Source organism: Procambarus clarkii, chromosome 91 (assembly GCF_040958095.1).
Source record: "Procambarus clarkii isolate CNS0578487 chromosome 91, FALCON_Pclarkii_2.0, whole genome shotgun sequence".
Taxonomy (NCBI): Eukaryota; Metazoa; Arthropoda; class Malacostraca; order Decapoda; family Cambaridae; genus Procambarus; species Procambarus clarkii.
Window position 1 is genome coordinate 10,521,186 of NC_091240.1, and position 23,633 is coordinate 10,544,818.

Sequence of the window (23,633 nt, forward strand, 5' to 3'; positions counted from 1 at the left end):
GAGGCCACCGGGCCGTCGTGGAGCAGGTGAACAAGGTGTAGGAGGCCATCGGGCCGTCGTGGAGCAGGTGAACAAGGTGTAGGAGGCCACCGGGCCGTCGTGGAGCAGGTGAACAAGGTGTAGGAGGCCACCGGGCCGTCGTGGAGCAGGTGAACAAGGTGTAGGAGGCCACCGGGCCGTCGTGGAGCGGGTGAACAAGGTGTAGGAGGCCACCGGGCCGTCGTGGAGCGGGTGAACAAGGTGTAGGAGGCCACCGGGCCGTCGTGGAGCGGGTGAACAAGGTGTAGGAGGCCACCGGGCCGTCGTGGAGCGGGTGAACAAGGTGTAGGAGGCCACCGGGCCGTCGTGGAGCGGGTGAACAAGGTGTAGGAGGCCACCGGGCCGTCGTGGAGCGGGTGAACAAGGTGTAGGAGGCCACCGGGCCGTCGTGGAGCGGGTGAACAAGGTGTAGGAGGCCACCGGGCCGTCGTGGAGCGGGTGAACAAGGTGTAGGAGGCCACCGGGCCGTCGTGGAGCGGGTGAACAAGGTGTAGGAGGCCACCGGGCCGTCGTGGAGCGGGTGAACAAGGTGTAGGAGGCCACCGGGCCGTCGTGGAGCGGGTGAACAAGGTGTAGGAGGCCACCGGGCCGTCGTGGAGCGGGTGAACAAGGTGTAGGAGGCCACCGGGCCGTCGTGGAGCAGGTGAACAAGGTGTAAGGAGCCGTATTCTGTCCCGCCTGTAATCGGTTTCCCAGATGCGAATCAAGAACAAAACCGACTGTACCACGAGACCTTATCATGAACCCTATAACTGTCCACTCAGTTTTGTTCTAGACTTAGTTAACGGTGGGTCACCTTATCAGTGGTATCAGGAGAGACGGTAATGATGCCTGAAGAGACGGTAAAGGTATAGTATATATAGACTATTGTATAATTAACCTAATTAGGTTCAGGATCCCTCCCGGCATTATTGGCTTACTTAAGTGGCTGCATAAGGTGCAAAGGAGGAGGATCTCTCTTAATTGCTTCGCTCGGCCCATGCAGTCTCTCCCTCCTTGCTTCGCTCGGCCCATGCAGCCTCCCTCCTTGCTCCGCTCGGCCCATTCAGCCTCCCTCCTTGCTCGGCTCAGCCCATTCAGCCTCCCTCCTTGCTCCGCTCGGCCCATGCAGCCTCCCTCCTTGCTTCGCTCGGCCCATGTCTCCCTCCTTGCTCGGCTCGTCCCATGCAGCCTCCCCCCTCCTTGCTCCGCTCGGCCCATGAGCCCCTGGCCTCGCCCGGCCGCCGGCTGGGAAGGATCTCCGCCTGGACAGCTCCGCACTAATTACAACATTGCGGATGCCCGCGAATATTATCGTCAGTTCCCCCTCACAGGTGTACGACTCTTCTTTGCTCATCCACGCGACAAATTTCAAACAAAAACCCGAATAAAACTACGTGTTTGTGCGCACCTGGCTGATGGCCCTCGTAGCTCTGGGACCAATCACGCCGAGAAGCCTAATTATTTTCAGGTTGAAATTGGAATTATTTCGCAAATTGAACACTCGACTGAGCTAAAAACGGCGGCCAGTTTACCCCCTTTTTTGCTGCGTTGGGAGGCAGTTACCAGGAGGCTTCGGGGGGGGGGGGGGGGGGGAATGGGGTAGTAAGGAGGAGGCGGAAACGAGAAGGGAAGGATCGACAGAGAGAATGAACGATGAGATCGACCAAGCGTTCGAGTTGAATCCAATTCCTGTTCTCTCCTGCTGGGTAACAAAGTGAATTGTGGCTTTATTATACAGTTACTGCTGCTACCTATACGACGACTATTCCTGCTACTACCTTTACTACCACTCACTATAATAATAATAATAATAATAATAATAATAATAATAATAATAATAATAATAGCTTTATTACAGACTCGTGCCCATACGTTGTACAGAAATTTATTCTTAATACATAATGCTAGTAATACTGGTATACATTGATTGACAGGGATGGGGAGACGGATGGACAGGGGTTGACGGGGGTGGGAGACGGGAGACAGGACCCGTTCACATCCTCGCCGGGAACTTCGCTCGGGGTGGGACAGGGACTTGTGGAGGGGGGGGGGGGAGTGGAGGGGAGGAGAAATGTAGATGAAGTGCATAGAGGAGTAATCACTTAGCTGTGCTTGCGGGGGGTTCAGCGTCGACCTTTGATCCCGCCTCTCAATTGTCAGTGAACTGGTGTACAGGTTCCTGAACCTATTGGGCTCTATTATATAAATGCACATTTAAAACTGTGCGTGTGTGGGGGGGGGGGAGAGGGAAAGAGACGGGGCAGGGATGGAAGAGGGAGTGAAGAGAGTAGGAAGATGGCAACCTGCTTAAGTAGCTCCCAACCATAGATGTTAAGGAGTACCATCTCTACTTTCTCCTCATAAGTTACAGGTTCTCCACACTCGCTCACTCTCACTCCCTGCCAGTCATTCATACTCGTTCACGCTCTCACAGTCACTCACACACTCCAGGGGCCTCGTAGCCTGGTGGATAGCGCGCAGGACTCGTAATTCTGTGGCGCGGGTTCGATTCCCGCACGAGGCAGAAACAAATGGGCAAAGTTTCTTTCACCCTATGCCCCTGTTACCTAGCAGTAAATAGGTACCTGGGAGTTAGTCAGCTGTCACGGGCTGCTTCCTGGGGTGTGTGTGTGTGGTGTGGGAAGTAGTTAGTAAACAGTTGATTGACAGTTGAGAGGCGGGCCGAAAGAGCAAAGCTCAACCCCCGCAAAAACACAACTAGTAAACACACACACACACACACACACACATATAAAGCGGTCTGGTAGCTGAGTGAACAGAGTGCGGGACTCGTAATCTTGTGGCCCGGGTTCGATTCCCGGACTAGGCAGTCAAATGAACAGAGTTTCGTTCACCCTGATGCCCCTTTTACATATCAGTGAATTGTGGCTTTATTGAACCTGGGAGTTAGACAGCTGTTATGGGCTGCTTCCTGTGTGTGTGTGTGTGTGTGTGTGTGTGTGTGTGTGTGTGTGTGTGTGTGTGTGTGTGTGTGTGTGTGTGTGTGTGTGTGTGAAAAGACAAACAATTAGTTAGTAGTTAGTAACAAAATTTAAGTTTAAATTTTGCCCCGAGGGACGAGTTTATTGGGCAGCGTCACTCATCTTGTGAGTGGACACACCGCCATAGTGACAGTATTGGGCAGCGCCACTCATCTTGTGAGTGGACACACCGCCATAGTGACAGTATTGGGCAGCGCCACTCATCCTGTGAGTGGACACACCGCCATAGTGACAGTATTGGGCAGCGCCACTCATCCTGTGAGTGGACACACCGCCATAGCAGCATGTACAACACTCCCCAATAGGAAGAAAACCCGCTGGGTTGTTCATCCTGTCACTTGTACCCAGACACAGCTGGGATTTGCTTAACTGTCTCAGTTAGTATCAGTTGATAGATTGACAGTTGAGAAGCGGGCCGAAAGAGCCAGAGCTCAACCCCCCCGCCCGCAAGCACAACTAGATGAATACATCATTCACATTCACTCACAAGACACATTCCATACTAACAATATACCCATAGACAAGTACAGCCTTGATAACTGGAAAATAAATATTTAAAAACGAAAGTTACACATCAAATGTTACAAAAAGGCAAAAAAAAAAAAAATACAGGTAATAAATAAATAAATAAAAGTGGGGAAAATAAGAGTTCTTGACTGAAGCCACCTTGATGCGAACCCCGCCCCGTCCCAAGGCGGGTCTAACCCACACCAACCACAGCCGCTATTGAGGAAAGGACTCAATAAAGAGTGGACCGCATTATAACCTCGAGAAGAGATCACATTGTTTGCATTGTAAGACCGTCCAGGTGATTCCTCGCTTCGTGGCATTTCCTTCAGAGGCTGTTTGGAAAGGGGAGGGGAGGGGGGGGGGGAGGCAAACAGGGGTGAAGGGAGAGGGATAAGAGAGAGGGGTGAGGCTGAGTGAACTGGAAAAAAGGGATGAGAGGGTCCAAGGAGGAGAATGAAAGGATCCAAGGAGGAATGGAGAGTATTGGATACAACATACCAGCAAGTGATTGGAATTTTAACTGAACATATTTCACTTTTTGTTTATATATATATATATATATATATATATATATATATATATATATATATATATATATATATATATATATATATATATATATATATATATATATATATATAATATGTATGCATGTATGTATTTTGGGAGCAGGTTTTCTCTAATACATATGTCATTAAACTTAACAGCATTGTGAGTATTATTAATTTACTTTTGGATATTTTCCATTCTATGCAGATATCTTCTACCATCTGGACGGCGAAGAGAGAGACTAAATCACTGAATCTTTCCATTTTTATTGCTCGACGTTTCGTCAATTATCTTGGTAGCGGATATAGATGCACAGTGTTCACTGGTGTGTCCCATTCTTTAACGGCTTTTCTAATCATTGTAGTCGTTTTGGATTTTGCATCTAATGCAGCTGCTGTTGTTGGATTAATGTTGAGTTTGATGCGCAGGGCTTCAGTAGCTTCACATTCCAGTAAGTAGTGCAATAGTGGCGCCTCTGCTTCTGTTCCACAGATATGACACACTTTAACTATTGGGGTTATTACCTCCCAGCAGCACTTGTAACCAAGTCTGAGTCTGTGTATGGCTACTGCAATGTCTCTGGATATCTTTTTGCCCGACTTGAAAGAGTAGTACCCAGTGGCTTGTTCGTACCATATCGCAGTGGTTCTTCCTTCCGCTACTTGAGCTCTGTGACGACTTTTGATAGTTGGGAGTATTTCCTTCTTGATTTGCTCCTTAATCTATGAAAAAAACATGGATGTATTTGAGCCTGTATAACAGGTAGAGCAGTGACAGTTTTTGCTAGTGAGTCTGCCTTTTCATAACCATCTATGCCAATGTGACTTGGTATCCAATTTAGGGTGATCAACAGCCCTAGATTTTGTGCTTCTTTTCCTATTTCTATGAGGAGTTTTATATTATCTGTATTGGCTGGATAACAATGCCTGAAGCGAAGACATAGAGTCGGTATAAATGATGACATCATGTAAATTACTGTCAATGGCATAATTTATGGCCTCTTTCAGGGCATATAATTCTGTTTGCAATGTTGAGCAGCCACTGTTCATGCTCCAGTAAGCTTCATGGTTGTTAATGTAAACGGCTGCCCCAGCAGAACCTCTTTCTTGATCAACTGATCCGTCTGTGAAGATGTGTGTCGTTGTAGGTCTTGAGATAGTTTCCATTTGTTGTTCTATGACTGCTTTGAGCCTCTGCGAGTCACTGCTGATTTTTTCACAGGTAATCCTTCAATGATTAGATTCGATTCTTCCCATGGAGGAGGCTGCCGAAAGCGTTGATATGGTCTATCTTCACCTTTGTTTCTAATGGTGCGTTTCAAGTCCACTTTCTCTAGAATCTTGACCAGATTATCCGTCCATGCACTTGTTCTATAGTGAAGGTTTCTGCGAAGCATCTGTGTATGCTGTCTTTGATTGCCAGTTTGGCGGTGGTTCCAACAAGTTTTGCTGTTATGGTGGCTGTCCTTTGTTCCGGGTTTTCTAATGCTGGTAAGGAGAACCTCTCACTGAAGAGTACTCCATAAGCCTCTCACTGAAGAGTACTCCATAAGCCTCTCACTGAAGAGTACTCCATAAGCCTCTCACTGAAGAGTACTCCATAAGCCTCTCACTGAAGAGTACTCCATAAGCCTCTCACTGAAGAGTACTCCATAAGCCTCTCACTGAAGAGTACTCCATAAGCCTCTCACTGAAGAGTACTCCATAAGCCTCTCACTGAAGAGTACTCCATAAGCCTCTCACTGAAGAGTATCCCCCCCTAAGCCTCTCACTGAAGAGTATCCCCCCCTAAGCCTCTCACTGAAGAGTATCCCCCCCTAAGCCTCTCACTGAAGAGTACCCCCCCTAAGCCTCTCACTGAAGAGTACCCCCCCTAAGCCTCTCACTGAAGAGTATCCCCCCCTAAGCCTCTCACTGAAGAGTACCCCCCCTAAGCCTCTCACTGAAGAGTACCCCCCCTAAGCCTCTCACTGAAGAGTATCCCCCCCTAAGCCTCTCACTGAAGAGTACCCCCCCTAAGCCTCTCACTGAAGAGTACCACCCCTAAGCCTCTCACTGAAGAGTACCCCCCTAAGCCTCCCACTGAAGAGTACCCCCCCTAAGCCTCTCACTGAAGAGTACCCCTTCCCCCCTAAGCCTCTCACTGAAAACTTAAACGAAAGACCACCGAAAACGCTGAATTAAAATACAGCGAAAGCGTCCAACTATATTGGCTCGTTAGATGCTGCAATTCAAGAGACCCGCTTCCATCCCTGTCGAAGAGACTTGAGATTGAGGCTACCATCTTCCTCTTGAAGAGGTTTCCAATGGATGAAGAACAAAAAGAAATACCCCGGTCAAAATGAAGGTTCCTTTTAGAAAGTTTTACCTAAAATGCTGAAGGTGAAACCTCTATCCCTCCTGCGGCTGCCGTGGTCTCACAGTCCAAGGAGAGGGAGTGTATAAGACTCGACCCCATCAATCCCAATTGAAACCACGGGCAGACATTGAATGCTGCGGAGATTACATCAGGGGGCGGCTGTCGGTACCCGGCCCGACCACCAGGCCGCCATTCTTTGTCCCGCAGAGTGTCAACAAACCGTTCTCATTTTTACATAGATATAAATACATGTAAACACCGCTCCCAAAATAAACATTTTGGTCAACGTTTCCTGAAATGAGAACGACATATTGTAACTGGAGACAGACGCAGTGCTTAACGCATCCCTGTGGTGACCGTGGCAGAAGTGCTCGTGTTATTTAATGTCGAAAATCGGCGCACAATCGAGGTTCAGTTGGGCGTGAAGGGGTCCTGGCAGACGCCCGCCCGCCCGCTAGCGAGGCTTGGCAGTGAGTGATGTTATCGGGCGGTCCTCGGCGCGCACGGTGCTGCAACGCGATCCCCGGACCCACCAGGGGTAGGATCTCATACCCCTCTTACCATGCACACGTTCAGAGGGTTTTTGTGTGCACCAGAATAGCGTGTTTATGTACAAGTCTTAAGAATGGGAACTACGTTTCTGGCGTATCGGATTCATGTCGATAAAGTCTCCGAGTTTAAACGCGCTAAAACGCACTGATGGGCTATGTGAAGTATTTGTGTGCCATGGTTTACAGAGGCAGTTTAAGCAAGTCCCAGCTGTGTCTGGGTACAAGTGACAGGATGAACAACCCAGCGGGTTTTCTTCCTATTGGGGAGTGTTGTACATTCTGCTATGGTGGTATGTCCACTCACGAGATGAGTGGCGCTGCCCAATAAACTCGCCCCTCGGGGCAAAATTTAAAAATTTAAAATTTAGGCATGCCACTTCGATAGAGTTTACGTTAAGGAGGTCAACGGCGTTTAATGTGAGTGGAGGCCAGAGGAGTGGAGTTAAAATGTGTGTAGAGTGCGGCACCGTTCCTAAACTGGTCCGTGTATCGAATGTTGAGCTTATCTGATCCACCTGCCAGTGAGCAGCTTGGCCGGAGCCCTCTCCGCTGCCTGTATACTTATCACTGCTGTGTTGGCTCTGGCCCCACCAACATTACTCTAGACGCACCTGCTACTGCCACCACCACCACCACCACCATCACCACCCTCGTCTCCACCACCATCACCACCACTGCTATCACCACCCTCGTCTCCATCACCACCACTACTATCACCACCCTCGTCTCCATCACCACCACCCTTGTCTCCATCACCACAACCACCAGCACCCTCGTCTCCATCACCACCACCACCACTATCACCACCCTTGAATCCACCACCACCACCATCACCACCCTTGAATCCACCACCACCACCTGGCACCATGCACCGTGGGACCACCAGCCAGCTTTTTAAGGTTCAAACGTTTTGGCCAGAGATAGGTTCGTTTGTTATTATGATCAACAATTCAAATTCATTATTGTCATTGATAATCTAAAGTTATTTATATCAGAATATATAACATTCAATCGTCGTATACAACAGACGGTAGGTGGCAGTGGCACTGGAAACATAATGGTTTTCTTCTAGTGGAAATCTGTAACTGCCAGGTAGAACTCTGGGTAAGATTCATTCAATGCCATCCCTAGTCCGGCAGGCACAACTAGGTGAGCACACACACACACACGCACGCACGCACGCACGCACGCACGCACGCACGCACGCACGCACGCACGCACGCACGCACGCACACACGCACACACACACGCACACACACGCACACACACACACACCACACACACACACACACACACACACAAAAGACCCTCTTATCATGACAAAAATTAAGAAGATTGTAACCTGTGTTGCTACGGTAAAGATGCTGGATGCAAATGCTGGGTGGAGATGTTAGTTGGAGATGAGAAGCGACCAACCATTTAACCGGACCCTGGGAGAACAACCCTCACACACATACCCACTCAGGTGTGTGGGTAGTTGGGTATATACTGACGATGTAGGATGTCTTAGGCTCTCTAGTCCGGCTGCATCTCCAATACCCTCCAGTACTACTATCTATATTAGAGAAAAGTAACTTGTTTAAACTACAAGCAGTGTAAAGGCGTTAAGAAAAGTTTTAAAGAAAAGTTTCAAAACGCCGTCCACCATATGACCAGACAATCCAGGAGCTCCATGAAGTCCTGAACACACAACCACTAAACATCAGGCTACAGCAGACTTCAGGGTGTGGAACACCATCGAAATGTTAGAAGACTCAATGCTAGCTCTCCATCCTCCCCCATAAATAAAAGTACCTTTAAACATATCAAAAACATGTACATAAGCAACTGAGTGTGAATATGTGAATGTTACACAGTAGTCATCTGTAGACATCCATATATGAGTAAATACAAGTGAAGAACCTTACATACATTCACGGAATGACAGAAGAGAGCACTCTTAGCTTATTAACTAACACGCACACACATCGTGTCAGCAAGGCGGACAGCCAGTCTCCTATCATAACTCAATACCTCATTCTATATTCCCGTTTCTGAACTTTTCCATTCATCTTAACCTCTCATACTTCTTTGCCTCCGCCCCCCCCCCCGCTCTACCACCACAAAAAAATACAAAAAATACAGGGGTGTGTAGGGCTGGCCACATTCACATCACTCCTGCCTCCTGATCTCCGCCCATCTCCCAGAATGAGACGTTTGATTTAAACCAAGATGCCTATCAGGAAGAGCAGGGCGTTATAAGGACCCATCATTGTTGGGGTTCTCCCTGGCTACCACTTAAGCGGGGGCCATCAGAGGTGGGTAAAGAACTCCTATTCTCTGGCAACATAGAGGAGCTGAGAGCTGGCTAGGGGCGGTGGAGCGCACTTTGGAAAAGGGAACAAGAGGAGAGTCCTTCCCCATGGCCCGTGCTGCCCATTTACACTTTTCCTTGTGCCTAAAACAAGGTAGTTTCCAAGATTTTGACAACAATTTAAGCACCTTTCGGACCATTTGAGCATCAAGTTACAGTTGAGCAAAAATGTTTGAAAGCACTTGAAGAGTGTGAGGAAGGAAAACTTAGAGACGGTACTTAGTCAACGAAGAACTTTATCCACAAGTGTCTGCTTTGTACATTTATAATTTTAGTTTACACAGGTAAATAATTCACAGTAAACCTAAGAAAAAGTCATAACAACATAACACGAAATATCTGACGATGAGAATACAATTTAAAGAACTAATATCAACTAATCATTCTGTGAATTTATACAAAGAATTTATTCAGAGCCTCGGCACTCTTAGTGAACATATTGTAGGACTGTCCACAACCACTCCCAACATTGGTGCAACATTGATCTGACTTCAATAGGTAACTCAAAATGCCTCTCAGTAAGCCATCGCTGTTTGGGGAAGGGAAGGGAGTAGTGATGGGGCGAGGGAAGGGAGTAGTGATGGGGCGAGGGAAGGGAGTAGTGATGGGGCGAGGGAAGGGAGTAGTGATGGGGCGAGGGAAGGGAGTAGTGATGGGGCGAGGGAAGGGAGTAGTGATGGGGCGAGGGAAGGGAGTAGTGATGGGGCGAGGGAAGGGAGTAGTGATGGGGCGAGGGAAGGGAGTAGTGATGGGGCGAGGGAAGGGAGTAGTGATGGGGCGAGGGAAGGGAGTAGTGATGGGGCGAGGGAAGGGAGTAGTGATGGGGCGAGGGAAGGGAGTAGTGATGGGGCGAGGGAAGGGAGTAGTGATGGGGCGAGGGAAGGGAGTAGTGATGGGGCGAGGGAAGGGAGTAGTGATGGGGCGAGGGAAGGGAGTAGTGATGGGGCGAGGGAAGGGAGTAGTGATGGGGCGAGGGAAGGGAGTAGTGATGGGGCGAGGGAAGGGAGTAGTGATGGGGCGAGGGAAGGGAGTAGTGATGGGGCGAGGGAAGGGAGTAGTGATGGGGCGAGGGAAGGGAGTAGTGATGGGGCGAGGGAAGGGAGTAGTGATGGGGCGAGGGAAGGGAGTAGTGATGGGGCGAGGGAAGGGAGTAGTGATGGGGCGAGGGAAGGGAGTAGTGATGGGGCGAGGGAAGGGAGTAGTGATGGGGCGAGGGAAGGGAGTAGTGATGGGGCGAGGGAAGGGAGTAGTGATGGGGCGAGGGAAGGGAGTAGTGATGGGGCGAGGGAAGGGAGTAGTGATGGGGCGAGGGAAGGGAGTAGTGATGGGGCGAGGGAAGGGAGTAGTGATGGGGCGAGGGAAGGGAGTAGTGATGGGGCGAGGGAAGGGAGTAGTGATGGGGCGAGGGAAGGGCGAATAAAGATCTGAACATAGTTGTTTTCCTTTACGCCAAGCTAAGTCCAGCTGATGCCTTGACGGTGACACTCTGATGCCTTGACGGTGACACTCTGATGCCTTGACGGTGACACTCTGATGCCTTGACGGTGACACTCTGATGCCTTGACAGGTATGGTGTGGGAGGAACCACCAGAGAGAGCAGGTATGGTGTGGGAGGAACCACCAGAGAGAGCAGGTATGGTGTGGGAGGAACCACCAGAGAGAGCAGGTATGGTGTGGGAGGAACCACCAGTGAGAGTAGGTATGGTGGGGCAGGAACCACCAGTGAGAGTAGGTATGGTGTGGGAGGAACCACCAGAGAGAGCAGGTATGGCGTGCCCACTTGGTATGCCAAGCAGCATATACAATACCAGCAGGTATGCCCAACCACTTGGACGGTCGGGGATTGAACGCCGATCTGTATGACGCGGGTCTTATGGCAATCCATTCAGGATTTGTGGTTTCGGGAAGTTATCGTCATGTATGAACCTTATCACTTTTTGCTGGAGATTCTTCTGGTTTTGTGTGGTGGCTCTTGGATCTTTGTCACTGGCTGTGCTGATGGCTACTTCTGGATATTACCAGTCAGGAACTGCATACGGTACAGCTTCTTTCTTGCTAGGCAAGTGAGTCTGACGTTCATTGGTTTCATTTTGAGAGCCTCATGAAATTAGTCGGTCCTCACTCTGTCTACCAGGGACGCACCGAAGCAGAGTGCTTTGTTTCGAACTCGCTGTATCTCTATCTTGTTGGTTGTGGTAGTGAGATTCAGGGGGGTATAAGGGTACTCGAGGCCGGGTCTTATGATCATCCTGTACAAGTGAAGCTTGACGTGGGATGGGGCTTGTCGGAAGGGGAAGAGCTTCGCCAGGGATCCTTTCGCTGTCGTTGTCTTCTCCGAGCCGTACTGAAGGCTGTGGCCAACTTCTCATTCCCTTCTCACGGGTGGGGAGCCCTGTATGACTGACCACTCAGCGAGGTGCGAACTCTTCAACCCATCCGCCTAAAACCATAATACTTACACCATGTGGTCCGACATACAAAAACGGACTGGTGCAGTCACCAATGTCCACATTGTGTATTAATCATTTTGTAGAGTGCACGAAAAACAAAACAAACTTTAACATTGCTAGGCCTAGTATTGTATGTATGTGTGTGTATGTATGTGTGTGTGTGTGTGTGTGTGTGTGTATATATATATATATATATATATATATATATATATATATATATATATATATATATATATATATATATATATATATATATATATATATATAATATAATATAATATAATATATATATTAGTATATTTTGGTAGCAGTCTTTCCTGTAGACATATATTATTAAATATGACCGAAAAAGTAAGATTAATAATTCTAACACGAATTTTCTCGATCTTTCTTACGTTTCTTTTCACTGTTGATGGTAATTCAAAGATCAATTCTCCAAAATTCATTTTTATTTCTAGTCTGACGCGACACTTGAGCGCGTTTCGTAAAACTTATTACATTTTCAAAGACTTTAGTTTACAAACACACAACTGAAACTGAATAGAGCTTACACATCTTCGATTTTATATCTACATTTGGGTGAGGTGGATGAGGTGAAAACAAACTTTCAACAATGGGTATTGAATGGGTATTAAATTCAAACACAAGACAGAACACGAAACAATGGGTATTGAATGGAAGTAATTGTAGAAAGCCTATTGGTCCATATTTCTTGATGCTTCTATATTGGAGCGGAGTCTTGAAGTGGGTAGAATATAGTTGTGCATTAATTGGCTGTTGATTGCTGGTGTTGACTTCTTGATGTGTAGTGCCTCGCAGACGTCAAGCCGCCTGCTATCACTGTATCGATGATTTCTGTGTTGTTTACTAAGATTTCTCTGGTGATGGTTTGTTTGAAGAGACAACCTCTGAAGAGACAACCTCTGAAGAGACAACCTCTGAAGAGACAACCTCTGAAGAGACAACTAACACAACACCTATACCCCCTATTAGACTATTCTACAGGAACTTCTTTTCCACAGCCCATAAAACGGAGGAAAGGGTCCTGAAAGATATTGTCAGTAGAAACGTTATCCCTACAGACAAAAATCAGAAGATACAACTGACGATTTACTATAAAACCAGAAAAACGGCCAGCCTACTCATGAGAAACTCTCCAGACACAAAACAGAACGCTTTAAAAGAGACCAACGTCGTCTATGCCTTCAAATGCCCTCTTGGGGACTGTAAGCCTCAAAAAAACCAGTATATAGGCAAGACAACAACATCTCTTTCCAGGCGTTTAACGATGCATAAGCAACAGGGCTCCATTAAGGAACATATAATCTCTTCCCACAAAGTATATGTACAGCTTCCATATGTACTATAAAGTACATATGGAAGCTGATCAGAATTGCATTTCACCTTTGTAAATGTACATTAATGACACTTCGAACACTTTATGTAGGGCATACATAAATCTGTGTATCTATGTATTTACGTATGTAGGTTAGCTTAGCATTTTAAAAGTACCGAATCACCTTCTGTGGTTGATTGTTCAATAAATCCCTGAACTATATGTTTAACTGATCTCTAACCCTGTCCATGGAGGACAGAAGAAAATGTATATATGCTGGTTAGCATTGTAAATGTGTGGCCACGTTTGTGGTAGAAAATAATAAAAAAAAAAAACACCCACGGGATGGGTATAGGGTCCACTACCACCCACGAGATGGGTATAGGGTCCACTACCACCACCCACGGGATGGGTATGGGGTCACCACCACCCACGGGATGGGTATAGGGTCCACTACCACCACCCACGGGATGGGTATAGGGTCATCCACCACCCACGGGATGGGTATGGGGTGCATAATTAATGACTAAACTAGCAAACAGCGCCAAGGCAGCTCCTCTGTCATGTATAAATGAATACAACTACAAATACATTACTGAACAAACACCTGCGAATGTCAATAAACCCACAATTTTATTTCAAGGTTATGGAGGGCTTACCAGCACTTAAAAAAATGTTTTCCTAAAAAATGAATACTGTTTATTCAGTTTTTAAAAAGCATTTTTTAAGTGCTGGCAAGCCCTCCAACCTTTCTGAAGGCTCTCTGTGGGCTGTTGGCCAGCCCGCGTATTGTGACGCAGCCGGGGAAGAATGGACCTGTTTAGACGGATGACATTACACGAAATGGGCCGGACCTGCCTCCATTAACGTGAAGAATTAGATAGAAAAACTATGAAGCAGCATGGAGCCCGCATGAGTTTTAAAGCCGAGGTAGGAACAAAAAAAAATATGGAAGATCCTTAGTGAAAAGGACCTTCAGAGATCGGCAGTTTGTCTGGTGTTTAACCTGGGCCGACCTCCCAGGTAAATAGGACAAATAGTGAGGTTAAGTGGGAGTTTCAGTGGGAGTGTCAGTGGTCAGAGGCGGCCGACGTGGGAGTATTGTTATGGGAGACCCATAGTGTGCCCGGCCAGCCCTTCCGCGCGGATAATGGAGTCAGTTTGGTTTACTGAAGATAGGTAAAGGAGTCTGAACGTGTTTAGCATTTCTATGATGAAGGCAGAGGAAGTGATTAACTTCAGAAAGCCTCGATACATTCCTCTGGGGTCTTGTGTACCAGTTCGTATCTCCCTCGCTTGACGGGGTACTAAAGGCATCCGGGGGGTGGGGGGGGGGGTAATTATATGCGAAAATGAACAAGAAAGCTCGACTTGAATGCAGTTTGAAGATACAGAGGAGGATATGTGTTGACAGCTCTCTGTTCCAACTGGCTCCCCTAGCACGGCTGTCAGTTCCAACCGGCTTCCAACACGGTTGCTGTTCCAACCGGCTCTCAACAGCGGTGTCTGTTCCAACCGGCCCCTTGCATCGTTGTCTGGGAGACGGGATGACCAAGAAGACCTTTTGGAGATGAGTCTGAGCTCACTCTTTATGATATGGCAACCTATCTTATTACCATGGATAAATTACCTGAAATCCTTGCACTGTACCCACATTTTGCTTCCAGTAGATGAACGACATATGAGATTCAGAAACAAGTAGTGTATTGTGAGGACTAATAATAAACAGAAGCTCCCCTATGACTCTGTAATATCCCCATTGGCCAAACTATTATGTATTAACGATAAGACCTACCATTAATGTATGATGACTTACTGTAAATATGTAGCTCTTGTAATAGCACTTTCTCTGTAACTAGCTGACATTGTATCTATAAGGTGTGAAGGATTGAAGAAATTGTTTATGTAATAATCTAAGATGAGGTCTGATAAAGACCTTTTGTGCCCTCTGTAATGCTTTTGCGCTACCGCTCACAGGATGAGTATGGGGTGCACAATAAACTAGCCGCCTTCGGCGGCAACAATCAATCAGGTGTCAGGTGAAAATAGAGAAGAACATTTTTATTACAGGAGCGGAAAGTTTCCTCTGTTCTCCTTAAGGGTTGAGTAATATCAGTTCTTCTTCTGGGGAGGAGAGAAGACCTCCTTGTCTTCATCTAAAGATAACCTCTTCTAAGTTGGAAACACTACCGCTTTACCCTCCCAAGTGAGGAACACCACCCAGTCCTACCCTTTCAGATCTTCAGTTTGGAGGAAAGTAAGGAAAGAGGAAAATATGTCTTAAAAGCCAGCTTACTACACAGGGAGACGTCAGGTGTCTGAGGGTAACACAGACCTAAGAACCTAAGACCTCCTAGTCCTACACTAGGAAGGGATGGGCAATCCTTCAAGGCAGACAAGGAGGTCTAATGGACGAAGGAGAGTGAATAACCTCTTTAATATGGTCAGCGAGTCCTAGGAAAAATATGTATATAATCATTTTCGAATTTTTGTGAATTGTGCAAAACTATATCTTATTTATCAAGCATTTACGTTTACAATTACGAAGCCTGTGCATCTTTCCTCGATCGTGGTGGCTTAGTTTGTATTTACTAAGCTATTTACGAGCTTGGAAACGCTGTGAGGTCGTTCACGACTCAATGTTATAGAGTATAGACAGCCTCGTAGCTTTTAACTTTCTTTAATAAAAACAAATTGAACCATCATGATAGATAGATGTACACGTTTCGTAAGTGGACAGGTAAATGCTTGATGAATGGTGGGTGAGGTGAGGGGCCGTGAAGCAGGACATGGTCGGAATATGTAAACACTGAACACGTGTTGGCTGTTTGTGTGGGAAGGTGTGGGTCTTCCCACTTCTCCAGCAAGGGAAAGGGGTATAATCTACAGCGTAGGACAATGTTAGGAATGCTGGCGACAGGCTGACGGTCAAGGGAAGTAATAGAGTCTTCTCCTGTTTGTGAATCTTCGCTGACCGTCGTTGGGGAGCTTAAAATACCGGAGAAGATTACTAGCGCACATTTCGAGGGGTGAGACCACACCTGCCTGCCTTCTTAGCCTAAGATCCGCCGAGATACAAGACTTACGCCACGCTGACCTGAGACGCCGGTAACACCCTCTGAGGAGATCTGTTTCCAATAAACCACCTATTGGTTGTGGATTATGGGGTGGGGGGTGGGGGGGGGGGATGGGGGTGTTAGGCAGTGGCGGAGAGGCCCACGTGGTGGCCAGGTACGGCTGACTTACCCCTCACACACTATCTCTGTGGCCATACCAGTTCCAGTGTCTGTGAGCAGCTACACTGACATTTACGCATAAGAGTGAAGTTAGTGTATATCCTCTGATTGCATTTTTCGACTATTGAAAGTCTTAAACGTGTAAACAAAATTGTTGTTCTCGTAAAATGAGACGATTTAAGGCTGCTTCACTGTGTTTTCTATCTACTAGAGGAAGGATAAAGTCCCTCTGTATCCCTCTATCTCTGTTTCGAACGGTACAAAATATCCTAAGCTACTCTATCATTTTGAGATGTATTTTATAGTCTCAATAAACGTACTTGAACAAAACATTACAAGCACATTGATCTACCAGTAAACGAAGAGAGCGAATACGTGTCGTAAAAGCCTATTCGAGGATTTTAATGCCACATAAAAAGTAATCTTTGAAATACTGGTCATATTTTTATTAGTAAGCCCCGTGTATCCATCGTGTGCTGGGGTTCCGGAGGTGCAGGGCGGCATCGGCAACCGGATGCCAATTCTGTTTTATATGGGGCGGTTAAAGTGATAAAGATCTATTTACAACTGGCAAAGCTGGGATACCTGGCAAAGGATTTTAGGTAAGATGCTGTTAGTGGTGGTGGTGGTGTTAGTGCTGGTGTTGGTGGTGGTAGTGGAGGTCTTAGTGGTGGAGGTCTTAGTGGTGGAGGTGGTGGTGCTAGTTGTGGTGGTGGTGCTAGTGGTTGTGGTGTTAGTGGTGGTGGTAGTGATGGTGGTGCTAGTGGTTGTGGTGTTAGTGGTGGTGGAGGTGGTAGTGGTGGTGGTGCTAGTGGTGGTGGTGGTGCTAGTGGTGTGGAGGTGTTAGTGGTGGTGGTAGCTTTGGTGGTGGTGGTGCTAGTGATTGTGGTGTTAGTGGTGGTGCTAGTGGTTGTGGTGTTAGTGGTGGTGGTGGTAGTGATGGTGGTGCTAGTGGTTGAGGTGTTAGTGGTGGTGGTGTTAGTGGTGGTGGTGTTAGTGGTGGTGGTGGTGGTGGTGGTGGTGGTGGTGGTAGTGATGGTGGTGCTAGTGGTTGTGGTGTTAGTGGTGGTGGAGGTGGTAGTGGTGGTGGTAGTGGTGTTACTGAACACTCACCACAGAAGGTAACTGAAGTGCATCTACCGTCCCAGGTAGCATACAAGTTCAAGTATGTTTATTGAGACAAGAAAGAAATACATCTCAAAGGGATAGAGTAGCTTAGGCTATTTTAACCCCCCACCCCCGTCTAGCATACATATGTGTCTATCTCACATAGACAGGGTTAGATGTAAACAGCGAGTGATGTGGCAACAGTGGCACTGTTTGCACTGCAAGTAGAGGGCGTGGCACTGCCTCAACCCCCCACCAACCCCATCACTCCCCATCCATACCACGGGGGAGGAACTGGTGCCCATAAATACTGGGAGCGACCTGCTGGGGAAGCGATTTACACCCTCTACGGTGCCCGGACAAGCCGGCTCCCAGCATACTAAGCGAGCGAAATGCACGGAGGGTCGTGGAATATTAAGCAGCTCCGCCAGCTATTTATCGACTCCAATGGCAGAGCAGTATGTGTACTCACCTGGTTGTGCTTGCTGGGGTTGAGCCTGGGCTCTTTGGTCCTGCCTCTCAACTACAGTCAACTGGGGTACAGGTTCCTGAGCCTACTGGGGCTCTATCATATCTACATTTGAAAATCCGTATGGAGTCTGCCTCCACCACATCATTTCCTAATGCATTCCATTTGTTAATTACTCTGAAATTAAACAATTCTTTCATAATTGTCCGTGGCTTATTTTCCTACTAAGTTTTCACACGTGCCCCTTGTTCGTGTAACACACGTGCTAAATACTTTGCGTTTATCTACCCTGTCAATTCCTCTCAGGATTTTGTAGGTGGTAATCATGTCTTCCCTACCTCTTCTGTATCCCAGTGACATGAGGGTTTAAATCCAGTAGTCTTTCCTCGTAGCTCATACGTCTGAGCTCGGAGACTTGCCTGGTGCATACCTTTTGAACTTTGTCTAACTTTGTGTTTGACTAGATGTGGACTCCATGCTGGAGCTGCATACTCCAGGATGGGTCTGACATACGAGGTATACAAGGTTCTGAATGATTCCTTACCCAAGTTTCTGAAGGTAGTTCTTGTTTGCCAGCCTTGCATATGTCACTAATGATATCACTTTGATGTGGACTTCAGTAGACAGGTCTGGCGAAAACTTTCAGATCTATATCTTACTGATTCTTGAGGGATTTTATTTTCCAATTGGTACAAAGTGTTCGGCCGCCTGCACCCTACACCTATTTTCATTGCTTTACACTTAGAAGAGTTAAACTGTAGTAGCCATTTGTTGGACCATTCCTTCAGTCTATTTAGATCGTCTTGTCGTCTCTACTGTCCTCCTCCTGTTTTAATCGTTCTCGTAATCCTCAGCAAACATTGAGAGGAATGAATAACTCTCTGGAAGATCGTTTACGTATATCAGAAACAGAATAGGTTCGAGTACAGAACCCTGGGGGACGCTGGTGGCGTTTCGCCATTCTGAGGTCTACCCCTCACAGTAACTCGGATTTCTGTTGCTTAGGTACTCTCTTGTCAACTGGAACATCTTTTCTGTTGCTCGTGCCTGTTTCTCCAGTTTATGCAACAGTTGAGTGTGTATGAGGGAGAAGAGGCGTACTGACCTAGTTATATGGGCCGTGTTTGATGGGGGGAGGGGGGGGGATGGTGAACTGTACATTATGAGAGCTGTAGTTCCTGGAACGAGTTCGTTGCTGTTCATGTACAGAATACAGAAACTATGTAAGTCTTGACTATATCTACCAAAAGTGTTACTGTTGCTGCTACTTCTGCAGCTACTGATACAACTTCTATGACGTGTTTCAGTTTTTCTGAATGAAAATTATAATGATCTGAATATGTCGGATTTTATATACTGCATTTTTGTTCCTATTCACTAATTACCTAACCTTTTCTAGAACTCTTGTCATACACTCATTACACGCGTGTACTAGCATCTTGAGGTTATCTTGATGATTTCGGGCTTTAGTGTCCCCGCGGCCCGGTCCTCGACCAGGCCTCCACCCCCCAGGAAGCAGCCCGTGAAGCAGCTGACTAACACCCCAGGTAACTATTTTACTGCTAGGTAACAGGGGCATAGGGTGAAAGAAACTCTGCCCATTGTTTCTCGCCGGCGCCTGGGATCGAACACGGGACCACAGGATCACAAGTCCAGCATGCTGTCCGCTCGGCCGACCGGCTCCATTCTAATCATACAATACGTACTCTTTTCCAGTAGTCTTATTGGTATTATAACCTTGACCTCGTGGAAGCCAAGAGCAGCCACGAGGACCTCCCACAAGCCTCGCCTGCACGCGGGTTAATATCAAACAAGCATCCGCCCCATTATATCATTAACTCCTTATAATGCTCTACTTCCTGCATTAAGGCTTCTCGCAGCCTTAGATATCTTGCCGCTAACTCCACATACACTCCACACTCACCAAGAGACCCCTTTTGTATCATATGTGTACTCCAAGTTAACAAAATATTAAGCACAACAGACTTTTTGCTCAATGGAGTAACTGTTGGAAAATGGTCAAAAGCCAGATTGAAAAATAATTTACTCCCCTGCTGCGCTAGGCTAAATAATTTCAACCATGATTATTTTATTTTTGTTGCCTCGTATTCTGCTCTTTCGAGACCTTTCAGAATCTTTCGTTCGGACGCCTCGTCTCTGGCGCTGGTGGAGGTGAACGAAAATATTAGGCAAAGGTATCGGAGGGAGTGCGGCCGCCGTGATTCGCGCCGTAATGACAGGGCAAACGATGGTAATTGTTGTTTCTGGAAAGAAAATTCAATACATCAACGAAGAGGAGATTCACAGGCACAGAGTCCCATCCCCCTCTTCCCTATCCCTCCTCGTCGCCCCCCTCTTCCCTATCCCTCCCCTCGCCCCCCTCTTCCCTATCCCTCACCTCGCCCCCCTCTTCCCTATCCCTCCCCTCGCCCCTCCTTCCCTATCCCTCCCCTCGCCCCTCCTTCCCTTGCTAGGGGAGGAACCGTCAGTATTTGTTGAGGGTGATGCTAGAGGAGAGAGAGAAGAGAGAGGAAGGAGAGAAAGAGAGGGGGAGAGGGGGGGGGGATAGAGGGGGTGGGGGGGCCTAGACATACAACACAATAGGAGGAGCAGCAGCATGCTCCGTCAGGGGTGGGGGCGGGGGGGGGGGGGACCTGCTCAACAAAGACACAACAGGAATCAGAATTTGATCTTTTTCTCAGTGCTATGTCTGATGTCTGCTCAGTAGCCCGGATGTCGCCTCGTTGGGTGGGTGTGGGGGGGGGAGTAGGATATTTCTGCACTACAACTAACCTTATGGGCTTAGTCTTTGTGGGACCAAGTCTTAATCCGGAGAACAGTCTTGTTGGACCAGAACAGGTGTGTTGCCTCAGAAGAACAGTCTCTAACCTCAGGAGAATAGTCATAATATTACATCAAAAGTCTTGTTGCCTCAGGTGAACGTTCCTTCATCAGGAGAACAGTCTAGTTGGATCAAAACAGTCTTGGAGCTACAAAAAAAAAGAACAACCTTGCATCAGAATAACAACTCTTGCGTTGTTATTTACCAGGGTAATCCTACCTCGCCCGAATTTGCGTCACGAGGCAAATTTTGCGTGGAGAGAAGCCATTGTGTGTGTGTGTGTGTGTGTGTGTGAGTGAGTGAGTGAGTGAGTGAGTGTGTGTGTGTGTGTGTGTGTGTGTGTGTGTGTGTGTGTGTGTGTGTGTGTGTGTGTGTGTGGCTGGCTGGCTTGCTGTAAGCTGACGCTACTAAGCCCCGCTACCTGACCTTGGGGGACCCCCGCCACTAAACTGTAACTTCAGCTGACGCAAATTGGTCTAATTACAATCATTGCTCATCCACATTGGCTAATTTGGCGATATTAGGCCCTCCGCTTGTCATGTGTGGAACTCCATTACTCAACAAGTGGTGGTAGAAGACGAAGGAGGAAGAGAAGGAGGAGGAGGAGGATAAATAAAAGAATTAGTAGTAGAATCTATAGCAATATCGGATACCTTGAGACCTTGAGATGGTTTCGGGGTTTAGCGTCCCCGCGGCCCGGTCCTCAACCAGGTCTCCTAGAAACGCTGTCACTTGCGTCAACAGCATCAGTATTTCTGGAAGTAGCATTAGGGGGGGGGGGGGGTAGGCATGCTTTAACATTATGAGCAGCATTAGTGGAAACAGCAGCTACATCAGCATCACCGGAAACAGCAGCTACATCAGCATCACCACAATTCTAGGCAGCAGCAGCAGCTGGGGTCAGAAGATTAGTAGCAAAAAAAAAAAAGATTTAAAGTAGCAGCAACAGCAACATCTACAATGACAGCAACAACAGCTAACAAAAGCAACATCAACAAGAGCAACAAAAGTCAAAACATCAGCCGGTGAGACGAGATAACTTTAAACATAAACTTTTTGTCTCGTGTTAAAAGCCTGAGGCGTTGAGTCACAAGAGGAAGTGATTAACGGACAACGGTTCTTATGCTGAAGATAACAGGTGTTATCTACCTGATATATAACCGTTCATATACCTTCCTTTGTTGGTCCTACCTGCTCAGCATGTACTGAGCAGCTGCAACGTATCGAAACAGATCATTATATCTCCTATTACTAAAAAAAAAAAAGATTACTTGAGCATCCCCGACATCTCTCTCTTAGTGATGCGAGATATCGTGGTATAATACAATTAAGATATCATTTTGTTTTTATCGATTCTTACCACTAGTGCCTCCGCTCCTCACCCTCACACACATGACGTAGACATAATTAACGAGTTATTAATGAATGTGAAATACCCTACAGAGTAGTTTTGGTTATATTTTAATGGTATTTCCTTTACCTCGTCGGTCTATAAGGCCTCGGCTCCCTGGTCCCTGCCAGCGTCTGTATGGCGGTATGACCACTCACAGGATGAGTGGCGCTGCCCAATACTGTCACTATGGCGGTGTGTCCACTCACAGGATGAGTGGCGCTGCCCAATACTGTCACTATGGCGGTATGACCACTCACAGGATGAGTGGCGCTGCCCAATACTGTCACTATGGCGGTGTGTCCACTCACAGGATGAGTGGCGCTGCCCAATACTGTCACTATGGCGGTGTGTCCACTCACAGGATGAGTGGCGCTGCCCAATACTGTCACTATGGCGGTGTGACCACTCACAGGATGAGTGGCGCTGCCCAATACTGTCACTATGGCGGTGTGTCCACTCACAGGATGAGTGGCGCTGCCCAATACTGTCACTATGGCGGTGTGTCCACTCACAGGATGAGTGGCGCTGCCCAATACTGTCACTATGGCGGTGTGACCACTCACAGGATGAGTGGCGCTGCCCAATACTGTCACTATGGCGGTGTGTCCACTCACAGGATGAGTGGCGCTGCCCAATACTGTCACTATGGCGGTGTGTCCACTCACAGGATGAGTGGCGCTGCCCAATACTGTCACTATGGCGGTGTGACCACTCACAGGATGAGTGGCGCTGCCCAATACTGTCACTATGGCGGTGTGACCACTCACAGGATGAGTGGCGCTGCCCAATACTGTCACTATAGCGGTGTGACCACTCACAGGATGAGTGGCGCTGCCCAATACTGTCACTATGGCGGTATGACCACTCACAGGATGAGTGGCGCTGCCCAATACTGTCACTATGGCGGTATGACCACTCACAGGATGAGTGGTGCTGCCCAATACTGTCACTATGGCGGTATGACCACTCACAGGATGAGTGGCGCTGCCCAATATACTCGCCCCTCGGGGCAAAATTTAAAAAAAAAATCATCTCAGGAGGGGTGAAGACACCGGGGGGGGGGGGAAAGAGGCCCTTGGCACCCAGTGTTGTCTCAAGACACGGGGGGACACGTGGCACCCACTGTTGTCTCAAGACACCGGGGGAGACAAGTGAACATCGAGTATTTCCTTACTGGGGGAGACGCCTCACAACCTCCTCTCCAATTACATGCTCCCAGTCATGATAATTACAACAACGTGGTGGCCCCCCCTTCTCCCCTTCCCACACCACAGTTTATGTAGGGAACAAATGTTTTCGGCATGTGAGAGAGAGGGGGACAAGAACCCCCTCCTTCCCCCACCCCACGTCCACCCCCCACACTTAGCCATTACCGCTGTCACTGCTAAACGGGGACTTCCTCGGCTGTGGCGGGGCGTCGGAACACGCCCTCCCACGCGACCTTTTACGTAACTCA